The 27,607-nt window shown below is 24.4% G+C and overlaps 1 protein-coding gene across 3 annotated transcripts in view; it reads left to right on the plus strand.

Moving 5' to 3' along the window:
* The first annotated feature begins 3,152 nt into the window (after positions 1-3,152).
* LOC112595680 (lysine-specific demethylase 3A-like) overlaps positions 3,153-27,607 on the plus strand; it is a 65,845-nt gene continuing 41,390 nt past the window's right edge. For all 3 annotated transcript variants that reach the window (XM_025340977.1, XM_025340978.1, XM_025340979.1), the window contains exon 1: positions 3,153-3,668. The gene's annotated coding sequence lies outside the window, so the exon portion shown is untranslated. The remainder of the gene's footprint in view (positions 3,669-27,607) is intronic.

The following is a 27,607-nucleotide window of genomic DNA, read 5'->3' on the forward strand; positions in this document are numbered from 1 at the left end:
CCAATAATTCAAACATATAGATATATGTATTTATTTTCACTTTTTTGCATTTCACTTCGAATAACTGTTTTATGACCTATACCAATTTGTTTTGCATTTTTACTGATTTAAATTTTTAGTCTATTAACCTTATGCTGTTCTCATTCCTACACTTACATTAGTGTATATTTATTTTCTACATGGAAGGTAATCGGAAACGCTAACGCGGCATGTAAATAGAATTTTTTTTAAAAATATCTTTTACTTAAAAAATTAAGAAAAAATTCCTATCAGAATGTTTTTTTTTTATTTAAAGAACTTAATATATGTAAATAGTAATGGTCACATTTATATAGATACAATATTTTAAATTATTAATGTATGTTTTTTTAACATCACTAATATACTTTGGCAAAAATATTTTAACTAAATAAATTAACATATTTTTTTCCAGGTAATTTGTATAACTACGATTTAAATAAAATTTATTACAGTTTGAAATAATTTATTTTCAATTTAATATTTATAATATATTATTTTACTACACAAGAAATATTGCACAAGTCATAAACTTTTAGTCTATAAGAATATAAAATAATTAATTTTGTTACTATTATTTTTATATTTTATACATTTATAGTTTCAAAATAGTGAAAAGTTGGATAAATATTGCACGTATGTTGCAATTTTTGGTGATAAATTTGAAAGTAATGTAGCACTTTCATATTCTAAGCAATTATTTTTTCATGGTATATATTGTTTTTATTTTACAGCATTATCATTTATCAATATTTAACTAGGTATACTTACGTTAATATTTTGATTGGTTTATATCGTTATATGCATATAAATACTAATTTAATTTAATTTTTAATATTTAAAATATATTTCTTAACTAAAAAAAAAAAAAAAAAATTAAAAAATACCATATTTTTTAATTAACATATTTATGCCAGTTTTGTTTCATAAACGCAATCCAAAACTTTCTTTTCACACTTGATTTTTATACTAGAGATTTAAAGTTATCAAAGTTGTTAAACAAAAATTAAAATATCTTTACCAAATACCAATTTATAATAACTTCTATTTAGTTTGAGTATAAAAGTAATAAACAGTACATAATTGTATTTTGAGTCAGCAGTTCAAATTCAAAGCGGATAAAACTACAATGGTGAATATTGATTAGTCAATATTATTAAGAAAACATATTCAATTATCAATTTATAAATTATATTAACATTCGATAAAACTGTTGATAAAAAAAAAAAAAAAATCTGAGAATCATTAATATATAATATCCATTCATGATGTACATTTTATTGATATGTTTATATTATATGATTAATAAATAAATATTTATTCCTATTATCTATCTTTTTAATAAATCAAATGACTAATAAAAATTTTATTTATATCATAAATTATTGAAAAATTGATGACTATGCCTATATGAGATTAAATATAATAAAAAAGATTAGTGCAAAACAATAAAAATAATGTACTTTTTAATGTCACATTTAGGCATTTAGTGAGGATATGATTTATTGACCCTTAGATTGTAGAATAGTCATAAATCAATATCAGGTACAAAGGTTAATATTTTAAAATTTACTTTTAAATAAAATTAAAATCAATATTTATTTTTATTATATTAATTTACAGACAATAGACTGAGATTTATATTTGAAGTGGTTGGTGCAACCACTTTATTTTTAAAATTTTATATTATTAACATATTTAATCAAACAATATTATTTGTAAATATTTAATATAGTTTTAATATATTTATTCAACACACACAAACATACACACATGTATCAATAATAAATAAATAATACTTTATTTAAAACACAAAATAAAAGTTTACTTTCAATATTCCTGGCACGATTTAAACAGTCATACTTATCAATTGATATAATATGTTTGTAAATAAAATATCAATTGATAAAAATTTCAACTATCCCATTCATGCGATTAGAACTGGGAGTAGAAATTATTACACTTTTTAAAAATATTATATTTATTATTTTAATTAATTATAAATTATAATTATTGTATTTAATTACTCAAGGATAAATTAGTGCGTGGCAATTTTTATTTAACTTATATACGAAGTATAAAGAGGTAAAGGATACTACATACTTTGTATTAAAGGGAACTTCTGCGTCGTAACATAAAATAAAAACAGAAAGAGAATAGATTTTTTCTTTTGGAAATGTAATTTACAAAATGTCATGAAAAACATATTTAAAGATCGTTGGCGATATTTATTTGTGCAGTCTAAGGTTTTTTATAGGACCAATTTGAAACATATTTTTTGTTTCGGCTTTTTATAACAACCAACGTAAAATATATTCTTTAAATCTATAAATTTAAAACATTATTTTTTCGTTACTCCTTTTCGAAGCGTACCTAATAATATTACAACTTTACGACCAAGTTTTGCAAAAATATTTCCGTATAAATAAGTATAAACTATAATGGGTATATATATATATTGTATACATTGTCATAATAATTTTCAGATAGGAAAATATAATATAAACACTACATTATTCTAAATAAATTATTAACGGTTTGACTCGATTCTATTATAAATATATAATACCTAGAAGTTAAGTAAATATGTATGTGTAGGTACTAATATATGTTTTGTAGACGCAATCAAATTACATCGAAGAAATAAAAAAAAAAAATCGATTTAAACATTTCGTGTGCACGTCTCGCGGTCGACCCACCGATATAGACGATATAGTTGATGGGGAACGGCAAGATATTTTTTTCCCAACTTAAATTAGCAGGAGCTCGGATGAAAAGTAAAAACCCATGTCGGTGCCCGAGACGGCAGTGGTGAACTGTAGGAGACGGTTTCCCAGACACGGGAATGGTGGATAATCGGGTTGCAGTGGCGGTGGGAGGGTTGGGTTGTCGGTTTCTTTCCAGTCAAACGCCAACGCATTAATACACACACTTTTCTTTAAGGACAACGTTTTCCCAGCGGCAGTAGCGGAAAATGACGTCGCCTCCGCTGCCGGTCAACTCTCAAACTCGCCACTGGGAGCGCAGCCGGACTGAGAGACTGTTACGGCGGCGGCGGCGGCTACGACGACGATTACGGAGCGCTTGGCACGCACCAGCCGCGTCGGTCGAAGGCCCGGGAGTTGCCAGTCGTCCGCCGTCTGTGCAGCACGTCGTTACTCGTCGTTGTCGTGCGCGTCCGCCGCGTCCAGCAGCTGAAACGCACGCACACTTGCCCAATTCCCTCCCCCCCTGTATTATCCTCCGCTCAACAACCCATCAAACGGTCGTGCGGCGCCGCGCCGCCCGCCCCTTATCAGCGCCACCGACGTCTCACCCGGTGGGCACGTCGCCGTCATTGGTTTCGGTTTTTTCGACTCGTCAACACGAATCTTCTCCTCATTGACCGTTTCCGCGTCGTCGATGCCATAATCTCCGGACGTTTCGCGTCCGCCGGCGCACTCGCCGCGAGTCCCCCAACACTTTCGACACTTATAATATTATCGTTATAATATTACCACCTACCGTTGTCCATATTTCGCACCCATCGTTTTATCGTTCATTTTACGTGCCTACCTATCTACCTGTCTACCTGTACTTAAACGCACGCCTGACCCAATTGTACGCGGCACCGGAAGACCCTGGACACCACGTCTTCATAACAACTTCCCGTGAGTACCTACACCAGCTGTAATAATATTATACCGACCGATAAGCGGTCTCGTTTTGACATTCACACTAATATTATTATATATAATTAATACTTACTATTATTATTATTATTTTGTATTTTATAATAACAAAAGGATTTTCTATTTTTATTGTATGTTTGTCTTTCTTTGGTAAGTTATTGGGCATTTACTTTAACGAGGGAGACGTAGATAATAAAGGGTAGATGACTAGGTATCTAATAAAAATATTTAAAATATTTGAATTTTAACCGTTTTACGTACCCGCGGCATTATATATTGACCAGTAGAAACATCGAACTAAAACCGGTAAGGATAAAGGCATTCATATTTTATTAGAGCACGTGTTCAGTATTTATATGAAAACAAATCATTTAAATCTCAAACAAAATTTAGTAAATTTGATTCCGTCATAAAAAAAAAAATCGTTATTGTTTATTTTTGACATACTTAGTATAAGCGAAAGGTTATTCGGCCTTAAAAATACGTTACTATAGTTGAGAAAAAATTAGCCGTTAAATATCACTTTTGAATAATTCTATGTAAATTGTTATTGAGTACAACCGATAAATCAATTCTGTTTTCTCTACTCCTGTATTAAAATGTTGATACTTTTTGACATAATGGTTTGTATGAGGTATCTAAGAGTTATGTAATTATTGTCTCTTGATTAAATATAATTTATTGTATGGTTACCCAAAAATAATTATTACTTGGTATCAACTATCAACTAACAACAATTTGTAAATATTTTATCATTATTCAATTATTTATATTAATGTCATTTCCGGGTACTTCTAAAGTTGGTACAAGTTTAATCCAGGTATAGAATATAAATACTTAAATTGTATACATATTACTAAAAATAGAAACGGTGAAATACTCATGCATACAAATGGCTTTGACGTTATAACTGAGTTATCAAGAATTTTCTAGTATTTGCTTTTTTCAATAACTTACCGAAGAATGTTTCAATAACAAATTTAAAAAATAACATTATCAGGTATTGCACAAAGATTTTGGCACGTGTTCTATCATCATACTAATATACTTCCTAACGATATTTTGTATTATCATTAATACTAATGAATTTGCGTAATTAGAAAACCGTGGTTTACATTTTATTATCAACCTACATATTGTATTATTGTAGTACGGTACTAAATGCATAATAAATAGTAAGTCTGTAGTCAAAATTTAAAAAATTCGCTGTCTATAAATCTGTACAACTAATAAGTTTTTTTTTGCAATTTTCTACAATATATTATAACTATGTGTATAGAAGAGGTGACCCCCCCCCAATAGCCCAATAACCGTGTTCAGAGTTATTTCTAGAAACATTGTTATTATGAGAGGTATTCGATTTTTAAATTATATTTTAGACAATGATACATAACTAAAAGGTAATAAATTAATTTTTATTAGGTACTTGAAATTGTAATAGATTAAATTGAGTTATAATATGTTACCGTTTTAAATTTTAATCAACAATCAAAAATTCGATATACTTCCTTATTATTCAGGCAAAATAAGCAACTTAATCGGTACTCATTTTAATCTATTAGAACTTTTAATAGAGAAAAATAATTAAAAAATATTGATTTATTTTTACTCACGAAATTAATTGTATAATTTTCTAATTAAGGTTACTTAAGAGCTAATGTTTGACAATTTAATATTTGTTTAATAGTACCTATATTTATTATGTAAGATTATGTTTAGTTTACACAGCTATACCAATGTATTAGGTATAAAAATCGAAAATACTTAATATAAAATGTAATAATCAGAGTAATACTTTTTATATATGTTTAATAATATACATTTTAGTTATCACGTTTTTCATTTTTTACGCTTCATATAATATTTTAAATGCATAACGCCTAACAAAATAACTAATTGGCTTATTTATTATGAATTTATGAAATATTTAACAAAGTTTGATAATACATTTTTTTATTTATCCTTTATATATTGCATTTTAAGAAAAAAGTTCAAAAGTAATTTATTACGTTTATGTTAGATTAATTTTTATGAATAAAATAATAATGTTTCTTAATAAGTACATTTTAACTTAGATATAAGAATCTATTGATTTGTTTGGGCACTGTAGAAGATTCTTATACAACGGACTACAGCCAGACAAAATAACATTTATTTTTAATTTTTCACTTTTCATCTTTAAGAATTAACATAATGTACCGTAAACGTATTATGGATTAATTAAGAATTACACAAAAATGCGGGATTAGTTGGGATTGAAAACAATCTAAAGAAAATATAATTTTCTGAATGTGTTTTAAATATAAAATTAATTTACGTTGTATATAATTTGTTTTATACAATTTATGTGTTAATATGAATTTCAGTTTATGAAGTTGTGAATTGTCATATTATAATTTTACTGATATATTTCTATGCTGGAGTATATTATAATTTTAATTTTTATATGTTATTATATCTTAATTATTCATTATTTTATTTTTTAAAACATCATTTTTAATGCAGAAATTATATTCTTGTTCGCAATATATTATATTCTTAAATTTATTTTCTACTATATTAACAGTTTTTGACCGAAAAGTGATTTCATTGATGGTAAAGATAAATTGTTTTTATTATAATTTTGTTAAGAATACAGTAGAAACAAAAATATATATGAAAAGTAAAATTTAGGGTTTTTAAAATAATTAAACAAAAATATCTTCATCATACAATACTTTATTATGTTTAACTAGTTATATTTTTCAATAGTTATTAAAATTCTTAAAAAAAAATAAAAATGTATTGGCTATAATTTATGATGTCATTATATTATGTTACTAACATTATTTGGTCGGTTGAAATCTGTTTACCAAGGTCAAGTTATAATAAGCCGTTATAATAATTCTATTACAATTTATTATAGTTTATAATGATCTCGACAATATATTATGTCCAGTGAAATTATTCACAAAAATGTTACTATGTAAAATAGTATCGATCTAACCTCAAGTTATTATTTGAGTTAAATTTAACTCGTAAGATGTAATAGGTATTATTTTCGGTATGCTTAATTCCTTATATCTATATTAGAATTTTAATGAATATTTAGGTATATCTAACTTATATTTTATCATGCATCATGATTATTGTTTATTGTTTTTAAATTAGTGTCATTTAATCTAGGCAAAAATAAGTCTTGTCATAAATATATAATTATGTTTTAATAAAATATTACGGTTATAAAACCTAATATAAGCAAATTTTATTTTATAGGTCTCTATAATTCTACTTAGCGATTTTTTAAAACGATTTTCTAATATATTATATGATATTTGTAACATTGAATATATATATCGTATACATCATTTAAAAGATATTAAGATAAATAGCTTAATAGGTCAATAGCTAATTACTTGGATAATTAAAAAAAAATTAAATTAAATCTAAAATTTATCTAAATATTATCACAAAATAAAATATTTTAATGATATTTATGGGGATCTATATAATTGCTATAGTACTATATTATAGTAAAATGTTTTAAAAATATAAATTAAATATCTAGAAATATTTTTTCACTTATCGTCTCTTGAATAGGTATATTTATTGGAAAAGAAATACTATCATTAGATTTATTAATTTGTAATTATTTGCAATATAGATAAACGGTACCTATATTATATTTTTGTGTTGAGTAATTAGGTACCAAGATTGTGTATTATAAATTTATAGTTAAAAAGTATTGATACAAACATTTAAACTAAATTTGTAGCTACATTTGCACATAATATATTATATTATACATTTTTAAATATTGTCTAAGTACTCAAGAATTATATAGTTTGAACAATAAGTGTTTATGATTCTCATTTTTATGGTGTGTACTTCATGATTATTTTTCAATGCCTCTTAAAACATTCTATTACCGCTTAAGAAAACGTCACGTCTGCAACTATTATCTCTGTTTTACTAACGTGCGACAAAAAATTTGCGTTTAGCAAAATCAATTTTGTATAGTAGTCTCGATATAAGTATAAATTTATTATCAAATTTAAAGTTAAGAACAGTATATCTATATTTAATGCTTTTTATGATGTTTTAACGTTTGAACGAGTTATGATTACGTAGAATATTGTAATTTAAAAATGTTCATTACTTCCATAATTACTAAAATATCTTATAAAATCAATTTAAAGTACAGATATTATTCTTACCTTAAAGTTTGATTATAGGTCAATTTACATTAATACTAAAGTTAAAACATAAAATTGGTTGTGCTTGATACGCAAATTTACTATGTTGAATGTTTGTAAGAACACATGTGACACATGCGAGTCTTATTACAACATATTACATATTTACTTAAAAATGTACTTATTCTTTGTTTTAATTGTAAATTTTGTATATATAATTATTGCTGTTAGAAAATTATAATAACATTGATAATATTATGACAATTTAATTTGTTATCTTGGGTCGTTCTAATCGTCTTATATTCCTATTCCAATTTATATAATATATTTAAACCAATCTTGGATTGTCAATGTTATTGTTATTATATAGTACATTTATTAAATAAAAATATATACTCCTGTTGCTCGAAATCTGTCCTCTAGAAAGGAAATAACGGCCGTTCTTTGTCATGTCTTTTCGCGACTAACTTTACTATTGTTTGTAAATGTCGATTTCTGATTATTGTTGTCCGTGATTCACATTTACTTTCCTTTTGTGCGCTATCATACCTAACGTTTATTTTCCTTATGAATGCAATTATAAAATTATTTAGACATTTCTTGTTAGTAACTAAGTTAAATACCATTGAACAAAATAAATAAGATATTGAGATTGATTGGAAAATTAAAATACAAAATTGTTTAATGTATTTAATATGTTGAATAATTAATATTTTATGAATATAACATCACGTATCTTTTTACGGAATAATATCCAACTTAAAATATTATTCTTGAAGTTATTTTTTTAAATTCGAATTATAGTTAAATTGTAATAATGTAAAATATGTTACCACCGTTTAACTTGAGTTTTTGATTGAATTTAAAGAATTACAATTGTGTAAATAAATACAATTTATGTCTAAAATTCGTTCTACTAACAAATAAAAGTAACAGACTGTACCAATTTATTATTTTTTAAACTATTTTACATTCATATACTGTAAAATTAATTTAATTTAAAATTTTTTCTAATCGTAAAATTAATTAGTTAAGGAAAAAAACATAAAGTATGATTTTATTATATACAAACATTTAAAACACATTAGATTTCTAATATTTTAAAACATCAAATTAGTGTATTTACATTTTCGAAGCTTTTGACGTATCTCCATTCATATATATTCTATACTTTGTTCGTATATTTAACTAAAAGTTAAAAATTTAATATGTAGTTTTGTTGATCATATTCTATTATGATATTAATATTTTAATTATTGGAATACTGTTTTACTTTGAAGTATATTAAAATTATGTTTGTTGATAAAAAGTTGTTATGAAACTAAATATGTGGGTAATGTTTAATATGATATAAATCTACCCATAATATAAATGTTTGAGGAACATTGTAATTAATATTTTATATTATTTTCGGTGACAGCCACACATGTTTTGAAGTGTATTTTAACAAATATTCAAATGTTATAATAATTATTGTATTGTAATAATAATTGTATTCTATGGTTTTCAAATTTCAATTGTTGTTCTAACAAAACCTGTTCGTAGCAGGTAGTGAATGATAAGTTTTTTATATTTATTATGTAGGTTTTATATCACGGGAAAGGATACTATAATAATAAAATAGTTTTCGCCAAGGACAAACCACCATATTTATGTAAGGACCACTGTAATATTACCACCACTATAGTTATCTTATTTTATCATCTAGGTAAATTAAATTTTATATATTGGGCGAAAAGTAGTTATTTTAGTTTTGGAAATCGCGTTTAACTTTGAAATATAGGCCAAGTGTTACCAGTTAATTTTTTTTTACTACAACGTGTTTGCTGCATGAAATATGTATGAACATTTAAATACACAAAGTAAAATTTTTACAAAAAAAGTGAAAAGTACATTGAATTAAATTTATAGTTATTTGTTAAAATTGAGTTCAATCGTTAGAATGAATTATTTTAAACATTTTCGGAACTGTGTATTGTATATTGTCTCATTGAAATTTGAAATTGCTCCTAGCTCCTATCGAATGAACATTTAGATTAATGTTTATTTTTGTATTGGATTATTTTCAAGATACATGGTCATGGTTTGTAGTGTTTATAGTGTTTTTACCCAATAATATTTATTTAATAATTTAAATTAAAATAGGTATCAAGAATTTAAGTATTCTGCAATATATATCATTTTCATGTCGTATAGATTGTTATTTAATATTAAAAAAATATATAAATTACTTATTATTTATATTATATAAGTAAATTAAAGCAATATATAATATAGACCGGTACATATACCTACTACATATAGGCTTAAGCTATTCGTTCATCTTGATTAAATATTAATATTATTTTAGTATTTAATTAATATTTAATAATAAAAATAATTTACAATTTATGTTTTAAAAACAATAATTTTCTAATGTATTTAAAGGTATATACTAATAAACGTATAATATCTATTTGTTACTTTAGAAGTATTCAAATTTTATATTAAACTATCAAATCTGACACCTAAACTAGACATTTTAAAAAAGAACTTTAATACGAGACAGTGAATTATCTTATGTATTAATTTATTATACCTATTGTATTCGTACCTATATATTTATAATGTTTATATGTAAACATTATACTGTTGTAAAATTAAAAAATGGTATGTAATAAATATTATATTTTTAGGTATATTAGAGTATAGGTAAACTCATAATATTATTCATATTAAAATTTTACAATTTATGTATATTCATTATTATTAGACCTCTTCAAAATAAAAATTAACAGGTGAAGAAACGACTTTTTTAATGTGTTACATCTTAAGGGTAGTATTGTGTTGGGGTTAAGTATTATGCAATTGGGTGTAAGTATTGTGCAAACGGTTCACCCCCATGTAGCGATACCATAAGAAAAAAAATTACATCAGCCAAGTAATACTTTCAAGAAAATTTATTTAAACAATTTTAAAACCTCTAAAAACCCATTAATTTAAAATATGTTTATATTTAATGGTCTGCATATATAAAGAGCTGTGTGGAACTTTTAGAACATTTTTTGATTCAAAATCGAGTTTATGGACATAATTAAAAACGATATACTATTTGAAACTAAAATCAATAATTTTCAATTAATTATAAATTCGGTTTTTACTTTTGATGGTTTGATTTTTAGTATAATATATTTTATAAATAATAGTATAAATAATTGTTAAAATTAAATTTATTTTTATGAAGAGTCCATCAATCGAAATATTATTAATATGCGATAACGAGTTAAACATATTTCTTCAGATTCAAAATATTATAGTATAGCTTTTAATGTTTAGTGTGGTAATCATAATATTTGTACTTATCTACTATTTATAAATTTATAAATAACATGTACATATATAAACTTAGATTTCTTATAAAAAACGTATTTGTAAAATGTTTTTCTAAATATTATTGTATGTTAATAAGTAAAAATAATGTTGGAAATTTTATAATATTATGTTCGGCGCAGGAGATTGATAGCGTCGCAATTTACAAACATGATAAAGACTCGGTTGTTCTATTATAGACGATAGTGGTAATTTAAAATATCAATCTACTACAATTTACAAATAATAGTTGTGACCGATGTAGTATAAAACACTATAACCAAAGTGTGATAAATGTGATCGAATTTTGAGTAAATAATTAAATTTAAGAATATAATTTAAATTGTAATTAATAATAATCTAATAATTGTCTTACCACCAAAACAATAATATATTTTTCATTGTTTTTACATCTAAATTAAATATTTGTGCAAACAATTGCTATCAAATAAAATCATTTGTTCCGCAAAATGTTCAACTGGAGATTTTATAAACTAAAGTCATAATTTTTATTTAATAAATCAGAAGAAAATAAAAATTATATTTTGTGATATTTGTCTTTTGTTATAAAATATAAAATTATTACTTTTATTGTCAAATATGAAGCTTATAGATGTTGTAACAGATAAGTTTTGTACTAACGGTTTGTTGGTGAATAAATTTATTATTTCTAAAGGTATAGAGGACGAACTTCTATTCCCTTTTGGATAAAATGTAATATACATGGTTTCAGAGTAATACCTTCAATTCGCTTCTATTTATACAGTTTTCGCTGTAAGATAAAATTATATAAGGACTTGAAAAAAATATAAAATAATTTTTATTACTTATTTAAGTTCTATTGATATTTATATTTATATTTATACTAAAGTATTATTTAAATGTAAATAATTTCCGAACAAAAAAATAATTAATATATTTTTTTATACTCCTAGTTACATTATATATTTAAATAAGTCTGTTATTGTTTACTTATTATTCGTATCTCACGTATTATCAAATCTTTTGTAAGCTAAATAATTTTAATCATATTAAACATAATTAATTAGAAAATAGGGTTTAAATAAATACGTTAATAACAAATAGAATGACATCCTATTAAATAATGATCTAGTATTTTAGTATCAGAGTAGTAAATATAAATAAATAAATAGATTGTGAAATGTTAGATCTTGCATTAACTTTAATTTCAAGCACCTATTAAATAATTTTAAACAGACCAAAAAATTAACTTTAATAAATTTATTTTTTTACTTTGAGGATATTTTAGTCAACAGATTAAAATATTAAATATACTTATAAATGATAATTCAATTTGATCATTCTTATATTTATTTATCAATCAAACATGGTCTAAAAATGTATCAATTATAATTATTCTCAAGTGTATTCAGAGTATATTTATATGAATTTACATTGTGTAATTTAATAATAATTTTTATTCCACTAACTTAATAATGCTAATATATTATCCGATTTGTCTATTAAATACGTACATTTTATAGAATGTTGTGGTTTTTATGGATTGACTTTCAGTGTTCAAACTTATTGAATATTAAACATGAACTATAATTGAATTTTTACAAAATAATACAAATTAAAAAAAAAAAAAAAAATTCACGTATAAAATACATTAAATATAATATAATCATTTAGATGGCATTTAAAAATTTAACATTTTCTTTAAATTTACATTGCTTCCTAAAATAAAATGCTTAAAAAGTACTTTGCCTCTATTTGTTCTGTTCACCAATACACTTTGATATTTTGTAGAAGTTTTCATTGTAGACTATTTTTTAATATGTATTAAATATTTCAATGCTTTAACTAATTAAAAAAAAAAAAGAGTACATTATTTATTAAAATTAATTAAAACAATTTTATTTGATTTACAATTTCATTAGATATCTACTCTTATTTTAGTTTTCGATTAAAGACTAAAGTGCACTGAGTATTTATTATTTGTATTGGCATGTCATTATTTTTTTATTTATTATTTACTTTCACTTTTTTTTGTAAAAATTTGTCTGAGTTGAAGAAGTATGCCACCCTATTTATTTCTATAAATACTTTGAACAGATAATTTTTAAATTTTCTCAAATGTTTTTATTTACTAAAAAAATCACCAGAAAAATGTTGACAATTGCTGTTTTTATCGTTGGTTTCCTATTAAATATCTTAGAAATACAACATATTATCCTGTGTTGATATAAAGGAAGCTCCTGCAAATACAGTCTGTATTATTCTGTACCTATTTTTAATATTTATCTATACATTATAATATTTTTATGTTTACAATTTATTAATATATAATTTAAATTTTGTAAATACAATATTTTAAAAGGAATAACTTATATTAATATTAGATTTTTCCTAAATTGATTTGACATTTTGTTATTGGTTTTAAATTATAAATAGTACTCTTAGTAGTTATAATTTTATTGCAATCAATTTATTATTCATTTATTCTGAAGTCATATTTTATGAAATCATGTTTATGACATATTTATACAGTTTAATTTATTTTTGTACTTTTAAGGCTTCGTGGTTATTACGAATGAAACCTAAATTTTGTTGGGAGGTATAAAAATATATTTCAATTTAAAATAGTGTTTTATGCACGACTATATCCTACTTTTATAACAAGAATTCAAATGAGTGTATTTAAATAAATAAAAATAATTTTTGTAACTTAATGAGTATTTAATACTGATGTGCGCTTAACCATTGAATTATAAAAATTAACGTAATATAACAATCAAAATAATTATTAAGTCTTTAGTAACACCAAATTATTTAAATTATTTTTATGTAATAAAATGCGTATAATATTATACATATTATTTATGGTTAAATATATTAGGAAAATTTAACGTGTAATGAAAAGAAAAATAGAAAATATGTGTTTAGCCACTCATCAAAAGACTGTTTATATTTTGTTACATATTTTATAATGATTTCTATACATTCATACATTCAAAAATTTATTCTGAAACAAAAATTATAGATATAGTTATTTTACATATTTTAGGCGCTTATAATGATAATGTTAAGATCAAATTATTTTAATTATTAAGTCGGAATAACATCAAAGTTTGGCTGTGTTATTTTTATTAATAATAATTCTAAGATTGTATAATGGCATTAATTTTTTTACTATTAATTTACTTAGAATCAGTTTCCGTACAATTTAAAAAATATCAATTAATTTTATTTGTTGTGTTATCATTATTTTTATCTACATTTTTTTATTATTTTAATACCCAGTTTTTAATCATAATGATTTGACTTCACTTAATACTTTCTTGTTTGGAAAATGGTATCATATTTTTTATACAAATCTACTTTTTCGGAGTAGAATTAACTTTTTATTAGAATTAACAAATTTATATGTGGAGCAATAACCCAATTTAATTAACATACACAATTACTGTTATAAATACAGAGTTATCTTTTATAATTGATTAATGAACGCGAATTTAGTATAGTTGATGATTGTTATTTAAAGATTGAAATTAATAATAAACCAACAAATATTTAATTTGTATGCAAATTGATATATTTTAAGTATCTATGTACATATATATTATATAATTTAATACCTATGTATAATAATATGATTAACAGAAAAAGCGAACTCTGTAAATAAATTTTCAAACTAAATCTTTGCATATAGTTGTAGAAATGCATTATTATTTAGACGTGATTAAAAAAAATTACTATTTAGATTTGAGTTGCTAGAGCTTAGAATGTAAAATATCTAAATAAGAATAATTACTTAATTAAATACATTTTAAATTATTAAATTTATTTAAAAATAACGGTTGATGTATAAGAATATTTTAAAATTAATTCTTGCTATTAACAAATAATAATTAAATTTTAATTATAAAACTTTTGTTTTAATAGAGTTAATTATTAAATTAAACTTTTTAAAGAAAAATAATAAACATAAAAAGCTTAATTTTATTTCAGTAATTTAATAAAGTAGGAAGATATAGAAACTGTAGTTGCTATTGTACATTAATCTACTTGACATAATATGATTTAATACAACACATTTTTGTGCTTTATAAATAACTATTATGTATTAGATACTTTTTTTTTTTTTTATGTATTAGATACCTAATTAAATGAGATTTGCATAAGTACAAATAACATGTTACAATAAAATGATTTAGGTACTATAAAATGTGATTGATAGTTATATATAGTTATATATATTTTTAAATAATTTTAATTACTTATGTCTAGGATTATTCTTAAGATTGTTTAAAATTAGATATCTCTATGCACGGATAACTTTTCACTTTTTTTGCTTCATTTGTCATGTACTATCAAATATTAATATCAATACCTAGTATAAAGTACCTATAACTAAAAAATTAAGTGTTTAAATGTTCTATGCATTTAATGCGTTACACACGGACATAATAATTATTTTCTATTTTGACAGGTTTTATAAATTGTTAAGTCATGTGTCATATTATAATTTATCATTATACAGTTTAATAAAGACTTAAAATCATCTATTCTTCACCTATGCTTTATGTATAATATTGACATAAATAGCCCTTAAATAGCTAAATGTAGATAGAGATAGTTTTAGTATTTTGTTTCAAAAATTAAACTATGCTATAAAATACATTTTATCATTTTTATAGGTATATTATGTCTGTACAATTGATGACTAATTTATTAATAAGCCATATAAAATAATGTTTACATTAAATAATTGATTCAAGTTCATTACGCTGAAATTATAGTTTATTGCTTTGGAAAACATTTCGTATATTAAACATAATTGTATTTATTGATACAAAACACAACATAGGTCTAATACATTTCCAGGATTTTTAAATTTTATTTCTGAATAGCAGTACAATTATGTGGATGTGGGTATGTATGTATATGTTATAATTTATTATTGAATAACAAGTGTTTGTAGTTAAATGTATTTAAAAAAAAAAATATTTCGCCGGAGTTTAGTTTTTCTTACGAAAATTTAATTAATTGAATATATATAATATATATTTATAATGATAATAGCCAAAAAGCTTAAAAGCTAAAGTGAACAAAAATTAGTTTGCCCTTTCGAAATTTTTGAGATATAGATATCGTGATTATTTTTTTTTATTACAAAATATTGACGTTTAACGTCAAACTTCAGTTTATTAATAAACTATACAGTATACATTCTTACTATACTTATATTTATATATTTATTATGCAACATAGGCTATTAAAATATAATTAAATCTCTTAAGTATTTTATGTACTTAATGTATATTTCTTTAATAGATACTTGAATTTAAAAATTGTATTGAAATCGAGATTTTTGTATGTCTAACTAAGCAATGACCATGTTTATATTATTGTATTTCTTAATCCATTTAAACGACATTGATGATATTTGTTTTTATACATTATGTATAATGTATATTGCATTTCTGAGCGGTATATGTTAGTTAAAGGTACTGTTCTAGAGAGAATTGTGATGACCGGTGGCTACCGCTATAAAGATGCCCACACGTTATTTCCTTAATCAAATTCGGATCACGTAAACGATTCTGCGGATTTTTTTGTCTAGGTTGTTGGTTTTTATCCGGAAACGCACTGGTAACGATGGTCTTCTCGATAGTGTTCACGTTAGTATTCCCCCCGAAGACCACAGTTTATGTATATATATTTTTTATTTTATTGCACAAAACTAAATTATAAAGGGTGGGCACATATTACAGGTAAAAATATTTTAAACAGAAATGTTAACTGTGTGTAATGTTATAAACTATAGTATAGTTATATGGCTTATATCAACTTGGTACTCGTATATACAATAACATACTTATGCTTGTGTACTTCGTTTAAATGTTTTGCTGCCCATACAGATAAAATATCACGTTATCGGTTATCACATTAAAACGTAATAATAGATAGAATAAATTCGGTCCAACATAAAACACTGAGAATATTGTGTTTATCATAATTATAATATGCAATACGCGAATTTTCAGTCACGTCGGTCGCTCGACAGTTTAAACATAAAACCACTCATCGGCATGGATAATATGGGGAAATTATTAATTTTTTTCCACGCTGTTCATCGTTTAAAATTATAATATAGTGTCGGCGTGTCGGAAGGCGGCGGGTAGGGGTGAGAGTAAATATAACGTTTTGCTCCCGGGCGAAAAAACATCTTAATTCTGCGTCCGTGCAGCGTATTATTATTAATAATATTTTTACGTTATTATTATTATAAATTCGGCCTCGATTCGTTTTTGTTCCGTTGCCCCTTATTTACGACGATAATATTATTTTCGTTTCATAATCGTGTGTGTTGCTATACTATTACTATACAAGATATTACACTGCTCACACAACAGCGGGTGGAGGGAGAAAATGTTTCCTCAGATGATCGTTTTTTTTTTTTTTTTTTTTTTTGTTGTTATTGTACCTTCTTCGCTCGCGTTTTACCGGTTTATCGTTTATATTATTATTATTATTATTATTATTATTATTACTACGAGTATACAGGTACGCCGTGTGCACGCTGCACATGGCTCCGGACCGGTTTTTCGTCCGCCCCGGCCACCGGCGGTCTCGCGCGCGGGTCATGCCCGCCCGCCCGTCATTGTTTTGATCTAGGAGATAAAATATAAAAAAAAAAAAAACCGATCCCGTCTCCGCGAGCACTGAAACCGGTTGACTGCCGCACGGAAAATAATAATAATAATAATAATATGACTCTTGTTTCGTTCGTATACATCTCGAGTACACGTCTTCTGCGAGTTCTCCTGCGTTTGTGTCGTCGTAGTAATCGTCTTCGCCGTCGTCTATGATGTCCGCGTGTGTCGTAGACGTCGTTATAATCTACGGTCCCGCCTCCGCGTTCGCATAGCAATGACGACGACGACGACTGCGACTACGACTACGATGATGATGATGATGATGATGATAATGACGATAATGATGTACTATAATATCATCATTATACGATTGTTATTATCATCATGTGGTATCGTTTTTATTTTTAGGTCTCTCGGTTGTCTTGTATTCAATAGGAGGCGGCGCACCTATTGAAAACGAGTAGCGCTTGGAAAGTGAATGAGAATAACGCGAAATATGATAAATAATAATATTATAATAGAATATAGCACTAGGTCAGACGCTCTATATGTATGCAATGGTATATAGTAATAGTGACGTTGTACGCAATATATTATAATATTGTACGCGCGTTCACCGACATAATAAATATATAATATATATATATATAATATAATAATAATAATAATAATAATAATATTGTGTCGACGTCGATGACTGTACAGTGTACACGCTTACGATAAAATATAGGTATCGCGTGCGCGTAGAGTTCGGCGGTGGGAGACGCGATGGATGACTAACCGTGGCGGAGGAACGCAACGGTAATAAGATGATTGTCCGGCTGCGAAAAGAGATTAATATTAATTTTATCGTTGTTACCGATTGGCGATTGTTTATTTTTTTCGCGATTCGCCTTGTTCAATTAACCGCGATATATTGTCCTCTCGTTCCGTGTATACATTATCGTTTTATTAATAATTGCCCAATTACACGATTACGGATGATATAATATAACCACAGAATAAAATAATATCCATAATACCTATAATACCTATATAACGCCTACCCGAAAACATCCGTGTATGCATCCGTAACAGTTCCATAGATCACCATAATTACGAATTGAATATTAACAAAAAGCTAATAAAAATGCGTAACGATCGACCTGTCATTTTTATTTGTGTACCTTTTACGTTTATGGCTGAGGTTTGTTATTAGGGCAAAGGACATGATATGTGGCACTAATACAGCACAAAATATGCAAACACTTGTGCACTTAAAAATCCTAAAGCTATTACACAATTTTTACCTAGCAGTTTAATTACCTAATAAATAGCATCGAAAATAGAAATGACTTTAAATTTGACCAGGATAAAACCTAATAAGGCTAGTCTTATACATTATAATTACTCAGTCGACCCGAAATTATTTCGTTAGTGTATGGAGACTTTTGAATAATCTAATGAATTAAGAACTGATTGACGTTTTATAATTAAATCTGAAAAATAATCTAAAATAGAAACATTCGACTCGATAAATAAAAATAAACTTTAACATGTCTTAAAAATTAAAAACTATTAAAATATTCAGCATAATAGTATAATACTATAAGTTTTGCTTTATCATAAGATGAAATAAGTTTTCAGCTGGCTTTTCTTAGCGATTGAAAAAATAATAAATGTGCTACATGTCCTCTGCCCTATTTATTTTATTATTATTTATCTAGTGGTATACAGGAACGTATTTTTTAATATTAGACACGTATTAGACTGATATTCATCGACGTGCGTGTCACGACTTAACAAGTGGGAATAAAAAATTTTTGTCGATTTATTCAATAGATTTTGTTATGTATAAATTTAAAAAAAAAAAATCATATTATAAATTAATTTTTAGTCGATTGTGGAGAAACTGTTTGATGAAGATAACTCGTTGTGGCAGTGGAATAACATAAACTACTCACTTATAAATTATTATTATACTTACAGGATTTGTGACTTAATTCTTTTTTTTTTTTTTTTTTTAATCAAACAACAATTAATAATTAGTTCTTGTCAGTACTCTCAAAATTAATTATACATCAGAAGGATATTTCCGGTTTTTTTTAAACTGTATTTAAATAATTTAGTACCTAACTATGTATTTATTATTACTATACACCGTCCGTACAACTCTAATATTATGTATATTATATATACTAAGATAAATTTAAACGTTCTGTAAACATCATTACCTAAATATTATATACTCGGGTTTAATGTTTTTTTTTCAATATTATAATTATTCATCTGCAGTTATCTTCGTTTCGCAACATCTGTGCCTGTTTTCCTCATACTGATAGTATGGTATATTACCGTTAAAGTTGTCGTATTGCAGCTTTAGACTAAGAATAATAACTTTCGATTGTTGTATATACAATTTTGTAATCTTGAATGTAATACTGGATCGTTAGTTAACCCAATTAATACCGCTTACCTTTTGATTTAAACTAATTATTCAACTACTTTGATGAAGAGTATTGAAGTATAATGTTTATTCAAACCAGTATTACTCAGTAGTATGCTTATATACTTGTATCATTAATTTTATTTTTCCTAGTGGCAGCGAAACGCAAGCAACCAAGAACATTAATTTATAATACTCATTATTGTAGGGTAGTATTATATCAAATTTTTCCCATTTCCGGGCTTTCTGTTATATATATTATTTGTTATTATAGTTATCAAATTTATGAGATCATGTACTGAATTAATTGTAATTATTTTACATAGTAAAAAAGTTATCAAATTATTCAATTGTATACGTATTGTGATGTTATTTGCCATTAGAGTAGGTATTTTAAGTTAGCAATATATTTATGAAGGAGCGCACAATGTTTTTGACGAATTATCATTACAAATGGTGTTATTTTCATAATAATAGTTTTGTATACAAAATCATAGCTTTGTTCTTTATAAAATATTTGCCAATTAAGCTTTAAAATAGTTTTATTCAAAATATTATGATGGAAATGCTCATATTAGTTTATCAGATGTTTTCAAATTGAGTTCTCATTTATTTTTTAGTTAATAAGAAATCATTTGTGTGGCTTAAAATATATTATATATATATATAAAAAAAAAATACTTATTGTGATGATTTTTTTTTATAACTTTTTACATTTTGTTAAAGTTTGTTTATCAAGCTATTGGTAATCATAATAACTTTTAATAATTTTAATTATCCATTTATATTCATTATCTCAAGAAAATACTGTCATCCCGAGGGCGACTATTACAATTCAATAAACATAATTTTGGTCCTACTATACTAACTACAGTTATTAACAGGTTAATTGTTTTCTCAAAGTAGTTAAGTATTCTCAGTACGTAGCCACGTGTACGTACCTTCATTTGATTATCCCAAAGACTGCATACAAAATAACATCAATTCATGTTTATCGAAATTGATGTAATATATTTATATAGTATATATGTATGTGTTGTTTGACGTTGGAATATAAATCATGTGGCCTTCTAGAATATGTTTTTATGTAGGTGGCGAAAAATAATATCGTTATATGTGTACATATTGTGTATACTGTACACGTCATCTATGGTGTAAGTTACAAATAATAACAATTAACGATCGTCGTTTGTTTAATTTATTGTATACACTATTAATATTTAAAGTTTAAGTAAAAAAAAAATAAAAATAAAAAAAAATGAAAAACTAAGAATTTGACAAATCGAATAAAAAATGTAATATCATATTATAAATATTTATGTTGCCATCATTCTATAACATAAATATATTCATACATGTAATACTAAATATTTATGGGGGGATCTTTTTATATTTAAGATAGGAAATGAAATATTTTTATTTTATTTTATATTATGTTAGGTAAATTGTTTATTTATTTTTCCAGTCCAATAAATATCAGAAAAAAAAAATGTTAGGATCCTATTTTTTCTTCGTTGTAATGGATTGCTATATAGTATATTTCATTAGATTTTTATGTTTACTTTTGTATTTTTGTTTAAGAATAAAGTTGTTTGGTTCTTATATCCAGTAATGGCTACTATGTTTGTTAGTATACATATTCAAAATTTATTATAACGGATACATTTTAAAACGATATTATTATTGTTTTATTCAAAGGAAAGGATTTTTTAATTTTGTTCGAATTTACTATGAATATTTATATGGATGTTAATAAAATAAAATCTTTATTTTTTAATAGGTATATCTGTATAGAATTATTTCTGCTATATACCTACTTTTTGTTTTCGTGAAATGCATTTGTATAATAGCTTTATAAGTTACAACTTAAGAAACAAAATATAGTTTCACAAATCGGCCATGTTTAAATGTTTAATTATTGAATAGTTGAAACCTATTTTAGTAAAATAATGTGTTGTATAGTGCTAATGAGTTTATATAAATGGTATTATCTAAAGACGACTGCTTTTGAAATGTCATTGATAACTAATAAAATGTTATGGATTTATTAGCTTTATAAAGTACAAGATTTACGTAAATGATATACATTAAACAGTTAATTAAAATTAAATATAAATCATAATTCATGTCTTCAACGGCTTCAACCTACTATTTTATTTTCATTTTTAAGAAAGTGTTGAATAATTATCTATGTGTGAAACTAATAAATTGTTTGTTTTGATCAAGAAAGAATCAAACAGACACGCATAATATATGTATTTTGAGTGTATCTATTTTATTAGTATTATTGTCGGAATTTGTTTTTATGTTACATTGTTAACATATATGAAGTAAAACAAACACTAAATAACAAAAATCGGATTGATGTAAGTATTATAGTATCATCCAGTAACTTAAAACATTAGAACTGAAACAAAATTAATACGTGGTTCCTACGTATCTAATTCCTGTGTATTTTCATTTGGGAATTCATCCACTCTATATTTCTGTATAAGCAGTTCATGCTTTTTATGGTTTGAATTTAATAAAACCTTCCAAGCTAAATAATTAAGCGACAAACAACTTTTAGTGCATACAGTAGACACTATAGTCTAAAGAAAAGGTGAATTTTTTTATTTTTAAGATTATATATTTCTTTTGTTATATATTTCCGTTATTGTAAAGAATTATAAAAAAACTATAAATAATCTAGAGTATAAAGTTAAAAGCTTAAATAATTAAAATATTGCTGATGGCATCCATCATGAGATACATTATTATTAAAAAATGTAATATTAATTCCGGAAATTCTCGAAATTCTTTGGTAGAAAGAATCGCTATGTTTATTAATCACTAATTGGTTTTATAATAGTTAATTGATGAATATATCTATACTATTAAGTAAAAAAAAAAAAACATTTCGTTTTAAATAAATTCGATATTTGTTGGCTTTGAATTTATATTTTTTTTCATCTATATACTATACTTTTATTTTTCGCTATTGAGAATATTTTAATCATATTGTATGTTTTTTGCTGCTTTTCGTGTTTATTAAAAAAAACTTATATTCTTTGTTGTTATTGATAAGATTTTAGTTTTTTAGCTTGTCTGGAAAGATCAAAGTTTAAATTTCTAGACTGATTTGAATTCAAATAGTATTTTATTTATCTAAATATATACATTGAATTTATTTATAGTTATTATAATAACATTTACAGTGAATAATATTCAAACCTTTTGTATAAATCATTGTTATTTTCGAATTCCAATATTGTTTTTAAAAATGTTGCAACTTGTTGTTTCTTGAATAGTTATTGTATATGATTTTATAATTGAGTGTACTGTATACATTTTAGCAATTGTAATAATGCTTTAAGTTGTAAATATCGAGCGCTATACTGATTTAATTTTTTATCCAATAAATTTTTGATATTAATTAGTACTGAAAGGGTAACGAAAATCGTTTTTACTAGAATATTGAGTTGAATAAATATTTTATTTTAGTATAAACTTTTGAATGAGTTTAAGTGATACTAATTATGATAGTACTGACAGTGCTGTCAACAATTACAACAATAATTTGCATTAAAATATTGACAAATTAAAATCAATATTTTATAGAATACGCTATAGGCACTGTGCATGTGGTGAAAAATAGCGCGTTTTGACTTAAAACTTATAAGATCTTTTATTATTAGTATATTGAAATGTTATGTACATGTTACTATTTTTATTTAATAGGTAGTTTTAAAAGTTGATGGTTCTTATTTATTACACAACAAAGTAAATTAAATTATTATCTAATATCTTTATGTTTATAAATAATCGCTTATTAAATGTGAAATTGTTAGTTAATAAATTTATTTATTTTTTATAAAAATGATACAATCTGATATAATTCTAAAGTGTGAGTTTCAAAGTATTAATTATGAATTTAAATTCAAAAATAATAAATGATTCAAATTAGTTGAAAGTAAACATGATCATTCAATAAAATAACCAAAACCCAACAACCAAATAGATATTAATTTGTTACTAGTTATGTAATTAGATGAATGTGTTACCACCTTGTAAAGTGACATTGGAGGAAACTTGTAATTTAAATTAAACTGTATTGAATTGTTAAATTTACATTTTCTCTTTTTTTTTCTTTTTTTTTATCTTAAATCTCTTGAGAAATGTAATTAATTGTAATTCTGCATTGTACTGGAAAAAAAATGCGAATACATAGTTGATACTATTTATTATATTAATAATGAAGAAGAATTATTATCAAAGATCACTTTTGAGGCCTACATAAAGAGCAAAAAGTGTTCAGAATATATCATAGACTAAGTAAAAATTGTTATTGATAACATATTTGTTTGATATACTAATTAAATTAAATAAATTTGTTTTAAGTTTGAAATGTTTCTTTCTTTTAACTGTACAGAAAATCAATATTATTTAAAAAGAGTTATATTTTAAAAATTTAATGTGAAGTCATTGAATTATTTAATACAACTAAAAATCAATCTAAGAACGGTTCATAGCATAAAATTAAAAAATTATTAATCAGCTAGAGTAGTAAAAGTACATAAAATTAAATCTTTTAAAATTGTATCTGTTGAACATCAAAAAAACTTTGTAATATCTCTATTAAATGAAAAAAATATTAGGTTAACAAGGTAAAATCAGTGTTACTTAAAATATGAAAATGATAAGATATTTTTCAATCCATGTCATCAATATTTTACCCAGTACCAGATATTAATGTACTGTTAGAAAAATATAATTTGTTTGTTTACAACAAAATTGAATCAGTGACTGTAACTATTGAAAGATATATTTCCTCCTTAAAACCAATATTAGACTAGAATTCTTCTATTTTACTTTTTATTTGCAGAATCTTATTTCTATGTAATAATTATTCATAATATATTAAGCACATTTTCTTTAAAATACATTTATCATTTATTATAGGATTTTATAAATTTGTTAACACGCAACAAACATGTATTATGTCTTTATCAACATATAGTAACAAATCTATAGTAGGTAATTTTATTTAAAATTAAATATGTTTTCAATTTTGCCAAAAACCCTTTCTATGTGTACGCAACACTAGTAATAGTATATGTTTTTAATACTTCATCCTCGGAAAAGTGTACATTGTAAAGAAAAAGTGGTACAACCAGTATACTTTTTAAACCTTCAAAGGCTACTTAAATGCTTGGAACCTGTTATCTGCCAGGACTTCATCCCCTGGTTCTAATAATGATAATAATCTACTATCATTAGTAATATACGAATCACTATTGTTCTATCACCATATGACTTGGACAAAAAATAGATAAAACCGCTAAGATTTATAGCCACCAAAACTTTAATAGTATAAACTATTTTTGTATCGTGAAAACATGTAAGCTCTTTGTTCAATTATTATGTTTAGCTGCTCTGTTTTAATTTTAGTATAGTCAATTATACACTGATAATTATGATAGTTCTGTCTAAATTCTTTGAGTAAGGTATTAATTATTGTTCTCTTATCGATTTTATTGTATTGTTTATATACTTTATACCTGGGTCATTGTATACTGTCAGAACTTAAAGATAGTACTTTATTTAAATGTTTTTTGATCATTATCTTGATACTAGAGGTTTTGTTGATACCTATAATTTTGTTGTTCGTTAGTATATTGTATTTTTTACATTTTAGGAAATATTGCAGATGAAACATAATATACTGGACTCCTTGGATCTTTAGATCTTTTGTTGCTAATGATTGAATGAAGTGGTGACTACAAACTAAATCACGAGCCGTTGGTTGCCATAAATGACTATTTTCACTATAAATATAATATATAATCATTGATAACTACTTTTCTTTTTTTAATTAAACTAAAATAAATATTTAATAATTTACTTACTATGAACGTTTAACAACTTTTACCCAATATTCTTTTAAATCTTTTTCGTGAGGTCTGTTTGGAGAACTGTAGAATATCACGTGTTTACTATAATATAACATGTATTATTACAATTAAGTACACAGCACATGCGGTTGCTCATTGCTATAATAAATAATTGTTAGCAATATTTATAAAATCAATGAGTTAAAAATGATTTGGTAAATGTTGAATCTTAGATGTCAAAACTAAAATGAAATTTCAATAATTTTGGTGATAATCATAAATTAGTTAATATAAAAAGGCTTAAAATTGATCACCCTTAATGTCGACATACATGTGTGCCACACTGGTACCTATAAACTCGATATAACTGACAATGGGTATCTACACTTTTATTTGTACTTAACAAGCCACTGACACAATTTCATGATTAAATAAAATATAATATTTTTGTGAAACATTTTTAACAAAATTATCGTTGTGATAATTGGTATAGAAATATTAAAATATAAATTTAGTTTAAAATTGTCATCGTTGTTTTCTACACCAAGATAAAATTACTGTTCATCAATAAAAATATATATAAACAAGGTTAAAATTTTTATGGATTAGTGGTCAAATAAATATAAATACAAATAATAATAATTAATAGTACTCTCATCAAGCATATTGAGCATTATTATCATTATTTATAACTTAAAAGTATGTTTTTAGCAGGGTTTCCTTTAGAATTTCGTTTTATTAATTAAATTAATAATTATAACACAACTAAAAAAATATAGAAACGTTTGATGAAATTTCCAATTACTATTTGAATTTACATTTTAGTATTGATGTTAAATTATTCTTAAACTATACCGAGAATAATCATTGTTAAATTGAGTTGAAATTAATGATTACATATTTATAGAATAAAATTCATATGACGGTGTAAATTATATGATTTCTTTGGTCATTCACCCAATAGTATCCAACTACTCAAATGCATTACTATATTAGTAATTTAATTTAATATAAATATGTAATAATACAAATTAATAAAAATATTGTTACTGAGTGTTTACACTTGTTACTGAATTGATAAGTATTGATAACTATGTTGAGACATATTTTATAAAATTTATAAATTTTTTTCTTATATAATACATTTATTTAAATAAAAATATTACTTGTAAAATTACTTGTTTTAAAAAATAATTAATTGCCGTTGCTTTTAATGTTTATATCATCATCTACAATTCAGATACTAATAGTATAAGAATATATTGATTTTTTATGTTGGGCTAATAATTACCTTTAACTTATTTTTCTATTAAAAATGAGTCATGCCATTAATCGTTATTATTTATTGATGGTGTTCACAGTGGATATCGAGGTGGATATGGACAGAATACAAATATTTTGATTGTACACTATTGAAACGCTAATAGATATAGAAATTAATGTTGATACTTTAATTATTTTCGTGAAAAAT

This window comes from Melanaphis sacchari, unplaced genomic scaffold, assembly GCF_002803265.2.
Source record: "Melanaphis sacchari strain LSU unplaced genomic scaffold, SCAv2.0 Contig28_pilon_pilon, whole genome shotgun sequence".
NCBI classification, from domain to species: Eukaryota; Metazoa; Arthropoda; class Insecta; order Hemiptera; family Aphididae; genus Melanaphis; species Melanaphis sacchari.